This window comes from Balaenoptera physalus (assembly GCF_965194825.1).
Source record: "Balaenoptera physalus genome assembly, chromosome: 3".
Taxonomy (NCBI): domain Eukaryota; kingdom Metazoa; phylum Chordata; class Mammalia; order Artiodactyla; family Balaenopteridae; genus Balaenoptera; species Balaenoptera physalus.
In genome coordinates this window covers 76,411,780-76,427,681 of record NC_138890.1, presented here as the reverse complement: position 1 = coordinate 76,427,681, position 15,902 = coordinate 76,411,780, and positions in this window count along the sequence as shown.

The window sequence follows — 15,902 nt, the reverse complement described above, 5'->3', positions numbered from 1 at the left end:
TTCGTTTCTTGTCTGTACAAACTGCACATTCTTTTATCTTTTGAGCTAGAAAAATAGGGACAGGCAAGCACTAGTGCAACTTCACTGATAGTCATGTGAATTACATCACCTCACCCTGGGTGTGTTATTCACCAATATATAAGCCATTAACTTTTCTTCCTGCACAGTGAAGATCCACTAATAAAGAGAAATTTTATGTCCAATAATCCATTCTCTCACAATAGTTCTACAAATAACTTGTAGTTATCCCCTTGATTTCTTTGACTCAGCACTGTGGCTGGTTAATTACATGTCCAGTCCATCTTGTCTGCTAGACTGTGAGCTTCCTGAGGTCCTGCCATGGCCTTCTCTGTTTTCCCCAAAGCTCCTGCCAGAGTGATTTGTACCCAGTGGTTAATTAATCACTCTGTCAGTCCTCTGAAAGAGAAAACTCAAAGCAAACGTGTTAGTCATCCAAGTCCAAGTATGTTGGCATGAAAATGACTCTTGTAGTCAGGAAAGAGTAAAGTTTGCTTTAATATTTCAAGTCTTCTCTTTCTTTAAATGTGCTTCTCTGGTTTGCTTCGTTCTTGTTCCATCCTAAGGGTGGGTCTAGAGAGCCTGGGGTCAGTCCTCCTGGTTTGGTAGGACCCCAGTTTCTGTCCTAGCTCTCTACCTTATTTCCCATATGACCTTAAGAAATTCCCTAATCTTTTCTAGACTAGCGTCTCCTTTATATCCAATGTTCTCATTTTAAAGATGGCATCTAAGATCCCTTAGTTCTAACAGTTTATGACAAGCATGAAAACCCATCTTGCTGATTTGGGGTATGCTGCCGAGCTTGGCCCGATAAGCGAACCTCATCTGAAGATCCTAGGGAGTCACACCTGGAACTTCTGTGGGGGGCAGCAAACAAATGCTGTGACTTCCACACACCACCCTTGGCTTTAGAGACTTTCTCCTCCTTATGCAAGTGGAGGCTGCTGCATTCTAGTAATTTCTACCCCAGTGTTGTTCACAAGGCCACCCACCTTGTTTTCAGCAGCACTTAACAGCTCAGATTCAGTCTTCTCTCTGATAGATCCAGAGAGAACTCAGAGAAGTCAGCTTGTTCTGTGTGAAGAGAAAAAAAAATAATTAAAATACTTTCATCATAATCACCCTCATTTGATATGTTTTCTAACATGGAGATGATATTCTGTGACACTTCAATAAAAAACAGAAAGAGAAAAAGCCCATTTCCCTGGATTCCATAGTTCCCCCAAATGAAAAGTGATGTAGCCCACTTGTTGGCACCTAATAAGCCCATTATAAAGATTTGCTGTTGAAACAAAGAACACACACTCATAACCCCGTTCTCATCACCTAAGAGCTTCCATGCTTCAAAGTCATCTTCCTGTAGCTAGAGGTTTTATCTCCACTTTAAACTGGAATCTCTTTATTATCCCTATAAAAGTCACTTCTCAAGCTAGAATTTTTCAGTGTAGAACACAGCTGGATTTTTTTTTTTTTAAGTCTATATCTTTTACTTTTATAGTGAGCAGGTCCTGAGCTGTGTGAGTAAAGATACTGCATGCAATTCTTGGTTCTAATTTGGAAATAGGACATGCTTTCAAAAACGACAAGGAAAGGAGTATAGAGGTAGGAGTGGAGAGACAGCAACATGTATATAAACGGTATCTTTCGAAATTCAAAAAGAGAGCATTTTGCACCATAATTATTTAGATTTCTCTAGTCTCCTTTCAAACCAAGATTTGTTTACTAGAGGCATTACAATTTAGTGAGACAAATTAGACTAAACTTTTTTATCTCCAGTGGTTTGCACATGCACTGATTGAACTAGTATTTCTTCCCAAGATTGTCTGGGAAGATAAATGAACAGGAGGAGCAATTAGGGTAAGGAAAAACTAAAGATTGGCTGACATGATTTAAGTTTACCACTAAGGCAGTTCGTCATTTTGTCTCTATAATCTCTATCAGAATTGACTAAAACAGTAAACATAAATCATTATACTAATTTATTTCACTACACTGTGGTCTGGGAAAAGAAGATTTCATTTTTTTCTGAGAGACTTTGGGGATTCAGGCAGCCACTTTGAACTTATTTTCATGTATATATTGGGTGTGGGGGAATGAGAGAATCAAAAATGAGCACCTCAGTATCCTTAAAACAGTATTTTTTGGTGGCAGGCTAAGTTATTTTTACTACATTTTGCTAAAATAACTATGGGTTGTGCATTAAAAGCAGCTCAACATTGATTGTATTTTTTAAAAAGCAAAACAATTCTTAAGGTAGACGTGTAATCAAATATACTGCTAAAAGTGATTTTTCAAATATGTAGTAGTTAATAAGCTGTTAAGCCTTTTCTCTGAAGAAGGCTCTGTCACCACAGAGTCAGAATACCATCAACTGGGAGTTCTTATGAAACATCAACACTCTTGATAATTGGGGCTGCAACTAAGCCCTCTGAATATAGGATCAAGCATTGCTGACTCACCAAAATAAAAGTACCATCAAGAGGCCCTTGGACATATGATCCAATTGGCTACTTGAACAAAAATGGGGTCATTCACTGAATAAACTGTGAAGGTAGGGTATCATTTTTGGTTTTTTCCCATTATTTAGATTAAAATTTTTCTTTTAAAGATAATTCTAATGGTGAACCTATTATAGATAAATAATTACTTCTGAAATTTTTATAGTTTCTGATATTTTTCAGATATTTTCATATATCTGTGTATATATACTTATGTAGTTGACCCTTGAACAATGTAGGAGCTAGGGGCACCCATACTCTACGTGGTTGAAAATCTGCATATAGCTTTATAGTCAGCACTCTGTATCCATGGATTCAACCATCCGAGGATCATGTAGTTCTGTGGTATTTGACCTTGGGAAAAAAAAATCTCTGTATAAGTGGACCCATGCAGTTCAAAACTGTGTTGTTCAAGGGTCAATTTTAATTTCAAGCCCTGTTGCCAGATTCATCTTTCTAAAGCATAGTTTGAATCTACTTGCATTAGCCTTCAAAAGTGGCTATAAAGTTCTAAGCTAGGATAGTGATTTCAGGCAGTAAAATAGTGGATGGATGCAAGATACACTGTGGGTATAGAATCAAGACCAAATTACACAATGGGGCCAAGACAGATCACATAACAGAAGTTTGCCATGGTTACTAGAAACATAACTTCAGGTAAAGACAAAGAGTGGGGAAGATAATAAATTCACTTTGGGACACTGAAATTGAGGCTGCCCTGTTTGGGCACCAGTTAGAGATGTCTCAACAGAGAGTAAGAAGTACTAGATAGAGATAAGGGTATATGATATACGGGACTGGACATTTTTGTGCTTATTGAATTTATATAAGATCTGCCTCTTTCTATAAGGAAGAAGAGAAAAAGGAACAAATATTGTGAGCTCCAATTCAGTGCTTTTACTCTTTACATGTTATCTCACTTAATTTTGACAAAAATCCACCAACATGTATTAAATATTAGCCACATTTTCAGTGAGAACATTGCTCAGTGGCAGAGTTAGGCTCTATCTGGCTCCAAAACTCTATCTAAGACTACTGCTAGTCACTACTCACTACTTCTGAAAAGACGCGAAACAGTTGCTTACAAAGAAATTTTTTAGGTCATGTGTTTAAAAGGTAAAAATGGCAGCAACTGAAGATGCCAAGGGGAAAAGTATAGATAGAGAATGACTAAGGGTGAGCAAAGAACCTCAGGGGAAGACATATAGAAGTAGGGATGAGTTATAAGCAGAAAGGGGTGAACAGCTCCTTTGTGTCCTACAGAGAGGTTAAGAAAGATGAAAACCAAGAAATGGCCACTGTGTTTGGTCTATAAGGATTTATTAATGACTTTTGAGAGGGAGGTTTGCTTATAATAGAAGCCAGATTGCAAACAGCATAATGAGATGGGAGTAAAAGAATTAGACTTAGCTATTATGCAATATTCCTCTAAAATGTTTAACACTAAAGAGAAAGAAAGAGCCATATCTTTCAAGGGAGTAGCAGGGTTAAGGAAAGAAATATTTGTTGTTTGTTCTTGGTTTTTGTTTGTTTTCTCTTATCAAAAGGAGGCTTTAGCACATTTTCATTCAGAAAGGGAAGCAGCAGAGAAAGAGAGCTCAAAGACCAGAGGGTAATTGAAAGAGCAAGATCTGGGAACACCTTAAAGAACTAGGTTTAGATGTAATGGTAGTGAGTCAGCCTTTCTGCCTCTCTGAGTAGGAGCTGGTCTTCCTCTGAAAACCAGAAACAAGCAACCCTGAAGGTACAGAGTGATGGTGACACAGTGAGCAGTGAAGCCAACAGGGCACGCAGGAGGAGCAGTCTCTGACCAAGAGAAGCAGAGGGGAAGGCCATAATTTAATGGAATCTCTCTGCTCCAGTGACAGATAAAACATAAACAGAAAAAATAAGCAAAACCAGCTACATTCAAAAACAATATTAACAACTTCACAAACCAGAAACACAGCATTGAGCAGGGCTGATGGTGCAGGTTTGCTGGTGTTAAAATCCAAAATCAGATATAGGTGGTAGAAGTTCAGCTCCTATGAGGTACTTGGAACTGAAAGTTTTCCATGTAATCAAAATAAGGCTTATTCCTTAAAATCAGTGGCTATGATGGGGCTCATCTAAAGAGGCAAAGGAAGCTAAAAATGCTACAGATGTGCCCTATTTAGAGTTGCAACTAAGGAAGGAGGTGGGAGGACAACGACCTAGGCCAAGACACAGGAATTGCTGGTTGGGTGACAGCGTCTCTGATACTTTCAATGTCGCCACAGAAAAGGAGTCCTAAAACACCACCTGTTTCTAGAATAAGAACCCTAGGGGGCCTGGAAGGGGTAATTATAAATCTAAGGGAGATAGGGGGGAATATTTAACAGGGAGAGGGAGAGATCCCATTCAAAATAGAATGTAACAAAAGCAAATATAGACAAGTGGGACTATAGCAAACTAAAAACCTTCTGCTCCGCAGGGGAAACAATCAACAGAGTGAAAAGACAACCAATGGAGTGGGAGATAATATTTGCAAACCATGTATTTGATAAGGGGTTAATATCTAAAATATATAAGGAATTCCTACATCACAAAGGCAAGATAAATAAATTAATTAAAATTGATTAATTAATTTTAAAAAGGACAAATCAAATAAACTAATTTAAAAATGGGCAAAGAATTTTAACAGACATTTCTTGAAAGAAGATGCAGATAGCCAACATGTATATGAAAAAATGCTCAACATCAGTAATCATTAGTGAAATGCAAATGAAAACCACATGAGATATCATCTCATGTCTGTTAGGATTTCCATTACCAAAAAAAAAAAAAAAAAAGTAGGTGTTGACAAGAATGTGGAGAAATTGGAATCCTTGTACTCTGTTAATTAGAATGTAAAATGGTGCAGCTGCTATGGAAAACAATGTGGAGGCTCTTCAAAAAATTTAAAATAGAAGTACCATATGATCCAGCAATCCCACTTTGGGGTATTTATCCAAAAAAATTGAAACGAGAATCTCAAAAATATGTATGCACTCTCATGTTCATTGCAGTATTATTCACAATAGCCAAGATGTGGAAACAACCTAAATGTCCATTTACCAATTAATGGATAAAGAAAATGTGAAATATACATACAATGGAATATCATTCAACCATAAAAAAGGAAGAAACCCTGCCTTATATGACAACATGGATGAACCTTGAGAATATTATGCTAAGTGAAATAAACCAGTCACAGAAGGAAAAATACTGCATGATTCCATTTATATGAGGCAGATAAACTAGTCAAATTCACAGAAGCAGAAAGTGGAATGGTGGTTTCCAGGGGCTGAGGGAAGGGGAAATTGGGGAGTCGCTGTTCAACAGATATAAAGTTTCGGTTATACAAGATGAAAAAGTTCTAAAGATCTGCCGTACAACATTGTGCTTACAGTTAACAATACTGCACTGTATACTTTTAAAATTGTTGAGGGTAGATCTCATGGTATCTGTTCTTATCACAATTAAAAAAAAGTGGACTGCAATATTTAGAACTGAACAACAAACAAATACTACATATCAAAACTTGTTAGATGCAGCTAATATGGAACCCAGGAGTAAATTTACAGTCTTAAATGCATTGATGAAAGTATATACTTCTGGTAAAGGATGGTTCATGGTAAAATTCTCATCATTTTCAGATAAATTAATTGCCTCTATAAAACAACTAAGAAAATAAATTTTATTTTTTTAACATCTTTATTTTTATTTATTTATTTATTTTTTTAAACATCTTTATTGGAGTATAATTGATTTACAATGGTGTGTTAGTTTCTGCTGTATAACAAAGTGAATCAGCTATACGTAAACATATATCCCCATATCTCCTCCCTCTTGCATCTCCCTCCCACCCACCCTATCCCACCCCTCTAGGTGGTCACAAAGCACCAAGCTGATCTCCCTGTGCTATGTGGCTGCTTCACACTAGCTATCTATTTTACATTTGGTAGTGTATATATGTCCATGCCACTCTCTCACTTCGTCCCAGCTTAACATTCCCCCTCCCTGTGTCTTCAAGTCCATTCTCTACATCTACATCTTTATTCCTCTCCTGCCCCTAGGTTCTTCAGAACCATTTTCTTTTTTTTTAGATTCCATATATATGTGTTTGCATATGGTATTTGTTTTTCTCTTTCTGACTTACTTCACTCTGTATGACAGTCTCTAGGTCCATCTACCTCACTACAAATAAATCAATTTTGTTTCTTTTTATGGCTGACTAATATTCCATTGTATATATGTGCCACATCTTCTTTATCCATTCATCTATCAATGGACACTTAGGTTTCATCCATGTCCTGGCTATTGTAAAGAGAGATGCAGTGAATATTGTGGTACATGACTCTTTTTGAATTATGGTTTTCTCAGGGTATATGCCCAGTAATGGGATTGCTGGGTCGTATGGTAGTTCTATTTTTAGTTTTTTAAGGAACCTCCATACTGTTCTCCATAGTGGCTGTATCAATTTACCTTCCCACCAACAGTGCAAGAGGGTTTCCTTATCTCCACACCCTCTCCAGCATTTATTGTTTGCAGATATTTTGATGAAGGCCATTCTGACTGGTGTGAGATGATACTTCATTATAGTTTTGATTTGTATTTCTCTAATGATTAGTGATGTTGAGCATCCTTTCATATGTTTGTTGGCAATCTGTATACCTTCTCTGAAGAAAAGTCTATTAAGGTCTTCTGCCCATTTTTGGATTGGGTTGTTTGATTTTTTGATATTGAGCTGCATGAGCAGCCTGTATATTTTGGAACTTGACCCTTTGTCAGTTGCTTCATTTGCAAACATTTTCTCCCATTCTGAGGGTTGTCTTTTCATCTTGTTTATGGTTTGCTTTGCTGTGCAAAAGCTTTTATGTTTCATTAGGTCCCATTTGTTTATTTTTGGTTTTATTTCCATTTCTCTAGGAGGTGGGTCAAAAATGATCTTGCTGTGATTTATGTCATAGAGTGTTCTGCCTATGTTTTCCTCTAAGAGTTTTATAGTGTTTGGCCTTACATTTAGGTCTTTAATCCATTTTGAGTTTATTTTTGTGTATGATGTTAGGGAGTGTTCTAATTTCATTCTTCTACATGTAGCTGTCCAGTTTTCCAAGCACCACTTATTGAAGAGGCTGTCGTTTCTCCATTGTATATTCTTGCCTCCTTATCAAAAATAAGGTGACCATATGTGTGTGGGTATATCTCCAGGCTTTCTATCCTGTACCATTGATCTATATTTCTGTTTTTGTGCCAGTCCCATACTGTCCTGATTACTCTAGCTTTGTAGTATAGTCTGAAGTCTGGGAGCCCTATTCCTCCAGCTCCGTTTTTCTTTCTCAAGATTGCTTTGGCTATTCGGGGTCTTTTGTGTTTCCATACAAATTGTGAAATTTTTTGTTCTGTGAAAATTTCCATTGGTAGTTTGATAGAGATTGCTTTGAATCTGTAGATTGCTTTGGGTAGTATAGTCATTTTCACAATGTTGATTCTTCCAATCCAAGAACATGGTATATCTCTCCATCTGTTTGTATTATCTTTAATTTCTTTCATCAGTGTCTTATAGTTTTCTGCATACAGGTCTTTTGTCTCCTTAGGTAGGTTTATTCCTAGGTATTTTATTCTTTTTGTTGCAATGGTAAATGGGAGTGTTTCCTTAATTTCTCTTTCAGATTTTTCATCATTAGTGTATAGAAATGCAAGAGATTTCTGTGCATTAATTTTATATCCTGCTACTTTACTAAATTCATTGATTAGCTCCAGTAGTTTTCTGATAGCATCTTTGGGATTCTCTATGTATAGTATCATGTCATCTGCAAACAGTGACAGTTTTACTTCTTCTTTTCTGATTTGGATTCCTTTTATTTCTTTTTCTTCTCTGATTGCTGTGGCTAAAACTTCCAAAACTATGTTGAATAACAGCTGTGAGAGTGGACAACCTTGTCTTGTTCCTGATCTTAGAGGAAAAGGTTTTAGTTTTTCACTATTGAAAACGATGTTGCCTGTGAGTTTGTCATATATGGGCTTTAATATGCTGAGATAAGTTCCCTCTATGCCTACTTTCTGGAGAGTTTTTATCATAAATGGGTGTTGAATTTTGTCAAAAGTTTATTCTGCATCTATTGAGATGATCTTATGGTTTTTCTCCTTCAATTTGTTAATATGGTTTATCACATTGATTGATTTGTGTATATTGAAGAATCCTTGCATTCCTGGGAGAAACCCCACTTGATCATAGTGTATGATCCTTTTAATGTGCTGTTGGATTCTGTTTGCTAGTATTTTGTTGAGGAGTTTAGCATCTATGTTCATCAGTGATATTGGTCTGTAGATTTCTTTCTTTCTGACACCTTTGTCTGGTTTTGGTATCAGGGTGATGGTGGCCTTGTAGAATGAGTTTGGGAGTGTTCCAAACTCTGTTATATTTTGGAAGAGTTGAGAAGGATATGTGTTAGCTCTTCTCTAAATTTTCGATAGAATTCAACTGTGAAGTCATGTGGTCCTGGGCTTTTCTTTGTTGGAAGATTTTTAATCACATTCTCAATTTCAGTGCTTGTGATTGGTCTGTTTATATTTTCTATTTCTTCCTGGTTCAGTTTTGGAAGGTTGTGTTTTTCTAAGAATTTCTCCATTTCTTCCAGGTGGTCCATTTTAATGGCATAGACTTGCTTGCAGTAATCTCGCATGATCCTTTGTATTTCTGCAGTGTCAGCTTTTACTTCTCCTTTTTCATATCTAATTCTGTTGATATGAGTCTTCTCCCTTTTTTTCTTGATGAGTCTGACTAGTGGTTTAATAATTTTTTTTATCTTTTCAAAGAATCAGCTTTTAGTTTTATTGATCTTACCTATTGTTTCCTTCAATTTTTTTCATTTATTTCTGATCTGATCTTTATGGTTTCTTTCCTTCTGCTAACTTTGGGGTTTTTTTTGTTCTTCTTTCTCTAATTGCTTTAGGTGTCAAGTTAGGTTGTTTACTTGAGATATTTTTTGTTTCTTGAGGTAGCATTGTATTGCTATAAACTTCCCTCTTAGAACTGCTTTTGCTGCATCCCATAGGTTTTGGGTCATCGTGTTTTCATTGTCATTTATTTCTAGGCATTTTTTGATTTCCTCTTTGATTTCTTCAGTGATCTCTTGGTTATTTAGTAGTGTATTGTTTAGCCTCCATGTGTCTGTACTTTTTACAGTTTTTTTCCTGTAATTCATATCTAGTCTCATAGTGTTGTGGTCGGAAAAGATACTTGATACAATTCCAATTTTCTTAACATTATTGAGGCTTGATTTGTGACCCAAGATATGATCTATCCTGGCCAGTGTTCCATGAGCATTTGAGAAGAATGTGTATTCTGTTCTTTTTGGATGGAATGTCCATTACATATCAATTAACTCCATCTTATTTAATGTATCATTTAAAGCTTGTGTTTCCTTATTTATTGTCATTTTGGATGATCTGTCCATTGGTGAAAGTGGGGTGATAAAGTCCACTACTATGATTGTGTTACTGTTGATTTCCCCTTTTATGGTTGTTAGCATTTGCCTTATGTATTCAGGTGATCCTATGTTGGGTGCATAAATATTTACAATTGTTACATCTTCTTTTTGGATTAATCCCTTGATCATTATGTAGTGTCTTTCTTTGTTTCTTGTAGTAGTCTTTATTTTACAGTCTATTTTTTCTGATAGGAGAATTGCTACTCCAGCTTTCCTTTGATTTGCATTTGCATGGAATAACTTTTTCCATCCCCTCACTTTCAGTCTGTATCTGTCCCTAGGTCTGAAGTGCATCTTTTGGAGACAGCATCTATACGGGTCTTGTTTTTGTATCCATTCAGCCAGTCTATGTCTTTTGGTTGGAGCATTAATCCATTTACATTTAAGGTAATTATCAACATGTATGCTCCTATTACTATTCTTTTAAATTGTTTTGGGTTTGTTATTGTAGGTCTTTTCCTTCTCTTGTGTTTCCTGCCTAGAAAAGTTCCTTTATCATCTGTTGTAAAGCTGGTTTGGTGGTGCTGAAATCTCTAAGCTTTTACTTGTCTGTAAAGGTTTTAATTTTTCTGCCGAATCTGAATGAGATCCTTGCTGGGTAGAGTAATCTTGGTTGTAGGTTTTTCTCTTTCATCACTTTAAATATGTCCTGCCACTCCCTTCTGGCTTGCAGAGTTTCGGCTGAAATATCAGCTGTTAACCTTATGGAGATTCCCTTGTATGTTATTCATTGCTTTTCCCTTGCTGCTTTTAATATTTTTTCTTTGTATTTAACTTTTGATAGTTTGATTAATATGTGTCTTGGCGTGTTTCTCCTTGGATTTATCCTGTATGGGACTCTCTGCACTTCCTGGACTTGATTGACTATTTTCTTTCCCATATTAAGGAAGTTGTCAACTATAATCCTTCAAATATTTTCTCAGTCCCTTTCTTTTTCTCTTCTTCTTCTGGGACCCCTATTATTCGAATGTTGGTGTGTTTAATGTTGTCCCAGAGGTCTTTGAGACTGTCCTCAATTCCTTTCATTCTTTTATCTTTATTCTGCTCTGTGGTAGTTATTTCTACAATTTTATTTTCCAGGTCACTTATCTGTTCTTCTGCCTCAGTTATTCTGCTATTGATTCCTTCTAGAGAACTTTTAATTTCATTTATTATGTTATTCATCATTTTTTGTTTGCTCTTTAGTTCTTCTAGGTCCTTCTTAAATAGTTCTTGTATTTTCTCCATTCTATTTCCAAGATTTTGGATCACGTTTACTACCATTACTTTGAAATCTTTTTCAGGTAGACTGCTTATTTCCTCTTCATTTTTTTGGTCTGGTGGGTTTTTACCTTGCTCCGTCATCTGCTGTGTATCTTTGTCTTCTCATTTTGCTTAACTTAATGTGTTTGGTGTCTCTTTTTTGCAGGATGTAGGTTCGTAGTTCCCATTGTTTTTGGTGTCTGCCCCCAGTGGGTAAAGTTGGCTCAGTGGGTTTTGTAGGCTTCCTGGTGGAGGGAACTGGTGCCTGTATTCTGGTGGATGATGACGGATCTTGTCTTTCTGGTGGGTAGGACTGCATCCAGTGGTGTGTTTTGGGGTGTCTGTGGACTTATTATATTTTAGGCAGCTTCTCTGCTAATGGGTGGGGTTGTGTTCCTGTCTTGCTAGTTGTTTGGCATAGGGTGTCCAGCACTGTAGCTTGCTGGTCATTGAGTGGAGCTGGGTCTTAGCATTGAGAAGGAGATCTCTGAGAGAGCTTTTGCTGTTTGATGTTATGTGGGGCCGGGAGGTCTCTGGTGGACCAATTTCCTGAACTCCGCTCTCCCACCTCAGAGGCTCAGTCCTGACACCTGGCTGGAGCACCAAGACTCTTTCAGCCATCCGGGTAATCTTCCTAAAGCCGGGCCGCCTGCAGCAGCCTGACCAATGGAATATTCAAATTAGAAATGTTGCCTTAGCACTGGGTGCTAGAGGAGATCTCCATTGCTCCATACCAGAAGTAAAAAAGGATGGACAGCGCCCTCTATGTTCTAAAGACTTCTGACAAAGGCAAAAAATCAATTCAATTGGGGGAAGGAAAGTCTTTTCAACAAATAGCAGAGAAATAATTGGCTATTCATATGGAGAATATTGATTTTTACTTCTTATCCATGTTGCAAAGTTAAATTCTGTTCCTCCAGGGAAAATTTCAGGGCACTGCCTCTGCCATCCCCAGTGATAGAGATGGCTTGGGAAACATTAGAACCACCTGAACACATCAGTTCCCTGCTGTAAAAGGCATCTGAATGTCTCCATCTCCTGTGAGAGCTCTAAGCTGGGATTTTTATAAATCTGAAGTGGCTCCTCCACTGTCTCTTTCAATTTCTGCAAACTGAAGCAGAAGACTCTGAGACTTTAGAACAGGGCATTACTCCTCAACACTGTCGAGGTCATCAAAAATGAGGGAAGTATGAGAAATTGTCACAGCCAAGAGGAGCCTATGGAGACATGAAGACTAAATGTAATGTTGTATCCTTGGCTTCCCGTGGCTGCCCAGGCATGTGTTCCCAGCAAGAAATGGCCTCCAGGCCCGAGGTTTCCAGGTACCCAAGGAAATAAATTTTAACATTTAGAACCTACAGAATTCATCAAGATGGCTAGATACTGGAACAATGCACACAAAAAAATCAATAGCTTTCCAGCAATTCAGTAATAATTCATTAGAAAATGCAATAGAAAAAAATAATTACATTCACCATGTCAACAATGACAAAAAAAAAACACATAAAATATAGCTAACCAAAAAGTCCTCAAAGAAAAAAAAAAACAAGTAAAACTTTGCTGATGTCCTTAAAATAAGAGCTTAAATAAATGGAACAATAAACCATGTTCCAGGATAGGAAGACTAAATATTGTCAATGCATTAATGTCACTGAGGGAACTCATTTCTAACCCCAAAGTCATTATATTAAAATCCCAAAGGATTTAAAAAAAAAAAAAAAGAAAAGAAAAGAAAGGAAAACCACAAACCAAACTATACTTCTTTAACTACATATAAATGTATGTGAACACATTAAAAACAAAAAATAGTAAAAGTCTAGGAAAAGAGGAAGAGGAAGGATGGGGCAGCAGCTCCTGCCTTCTCTGAAGCTCAGTAGCCAAGGGTGGAAGGAAGCTACAGATGAAACCCCAAGTCAGCCCCCATGCTGCACTGTCCCACCTTCTCAACTCTCCCCCCTCGCAGTGTGGCTGACAGGGTCTTGTGCTCTGACTAGGGGTCAGGCCTGTGCCTCTGAGGTGGGAAAGCTGAGTTCAGGACATTGGTCCACCAGAGACCTCCCAGCTCCACGTAATATCAAACGGCAAAAGCTCTCCCAGAGATCACCATCTCAAAGCTAAGACCCAGCTCCACTCAACAACCAGCAAGCGCCAGTGCTGGACACCCTATGCCAAAAAACTAGAAAGACAGGAACACAACCCCACCCATTAGCAGAGAGGCTGCCTAAAATCATAATAAGCTCACAGAAACCCCAAAACACACCACCAGATATGGTCTGGCCCACAAGAAAGACAAGATCCAGCCTCATCCACCAGAACACTACTCCCCTCCACCAGGAAGCCTACACAACCCACTGAACCAACCTTAGCCACTGGGGGTAAACACCAAAAACAACAGGAACTACGAACCTGCAGCCTGTGACAATGAGACCCCAAACACAGTAAGTTAAGCAAAATGAGAAGACAGAGAAACACAGAGAGATGAAAGAGAGAGGTAAGAACCCACCAGACCAAACAAATGAAGAGGAAATAGGTAGTCTACCTGAAAAAGAATTCAGAGTAATGATAGTAAAGATGATCCAAAATCTTGGAAGTAGAATGGAGAAAATACAAGAAACGTTTAACAAGGACCTAGAAGAACTAAAGAGCAAAAAAACAATGATGAACAACATAATAAATGAAATTAAAAGTTCTCTAGAAGGAATCAATAGCAGCATAACTGAGGCAGAAGAACAGATAAGTGACCTGGAAGATAAAATACTGGAAATAACTACCACAGAGCAGAATAAAGAAAAAAGAATGAAAAGAACTGAGGACAGTCCCAGAGACCTCTGGGACAACATTAAATGCACCAACATTCGAATTATAGGGGTCCCAGAAGAAGAAGAGAGAAAGAAAGGGACTGAGAAAATATTTGAAGAGATTAGAGTGGACAACTTCCTGAATATGGGAAAGAAAATAGTCAATCAAGTCCAGGAAGTGCAGAGAGTCCCATACAGGATAAATCCAAGGAGAAACATGCCAGAACACATATTAATCAAACTATCAAAAATTAAATACAAAGAAAAAATATTAAAAGCAGCAAGGGATAAGCAACGAATAACATACAAGGGAATCCCCATAAGGTTAACAGCTGATCTTTCAGCCGAAACTCTGCAAACCAGAAGGGAGTGGCAAGACATATTTAAGTGATGAAAGAGAAAAACCTACAACCAAGATTACTCTACCCAGCAGGAATCTCATTCAGATTTGGCGGAAAAATTAAAACCTTTACAGACAAGCAAAAGCTAAGAGAATTCAGCACCACCAAACCAGCTTTACAATAAACGCTAAACAAAATGATAAACAAAATTGATAAACCACTAGCCAGACTCATTGAGAAAAAAAGGGAGAAGCCTCAAATCAATAGAATTAGAAATGAAAAAGGAGAAGGAACAACTGACACTGCAGAAATACAAAGGATCATGCGAGATTACTGCAAGCAAGTCTATGCCATTAAAATGGACCACCTGGAAGAAATGGAGAAATTCTTAGAAAAACACAACCTTCCAAAACTGAACCAGGAAGAAATAGAAAATATAAACAGACCAATCACAAGCACTGAAATTGAGACTGTGATTAAAAATCTTCCAACAAACAAAAGCCCAGGACCAGATGGCTTCACAGTTGAATTCTATCAAACATTTAGAGAAGAGCTAACACCTATCCTTCTCAACTCTTCCAAAATATAACAGAGTTTGGAACACTCCCAAACTCATTCTACAAGGCCACCATCACCCTGATACCAAAACCAGACAAAGGTGTCAGAAAGAAAGAAATCTACAGGCCAATATCACTGATGAACATAGATGCAAAACTCCTCAACAAAATACTAGCAAACAGAATCTAACAGCACATTAAAAGGATCATACACCATGATTAAGGGGGTTTTCTCCCAGGAATGCAAGGATTCTTCAATATACTCAAATCAATCAATGTGATAAACCATATTAACAAATTGAAGGAGAAAAACCATAAGATCATCTCAATAGATGCAGAAAAAGCTTTTGAAAAAATTCAACACCCATTTATGGTAAAAACTCTCCAGAAAGTAGGCATAGAGGGAACTTACCTCAACATAATAAAGCCCTTATATGACAAACCCACAGGCAACTTCATTCTCAATGGTGAATAATTGAAACCATTTCCTCTAAGATCAGGAACAAGACAAGGTTGTCCACTCTCACCACTATTATTCAACATAGTTTTGGAAGTTTTAGCCACAGCAAGCAGAGAAGAAAAAGAAATAAAAGGAATCCAAATCAGAAAAGAAGAAGTAAAGCTGTCACTGTTTGCAGATGACATGATTCTATACAGAGAGAATCCTAAAGATGCTACCAGAAAACTACTAGAGCTAATCAATGAATTTGGTAAAGTAGCAGGATATAAAATTAATGCACAGAAATCTCTTGCATTTCTATACACTAATGATGAAAAATCTGAAAGAGAAATTAAGGAAACACTCCCATTTACCATTGCAACAAAAAGAATAAAATACCTAGGAATAAACCTACCTAAGGAGACAAAAGACCTGTATGCAGAAAACTATAAGACACTGATGAAAGAAATTAAAGATAATACAAACAGATGGAGAGATATACCATGTTCTTGGATT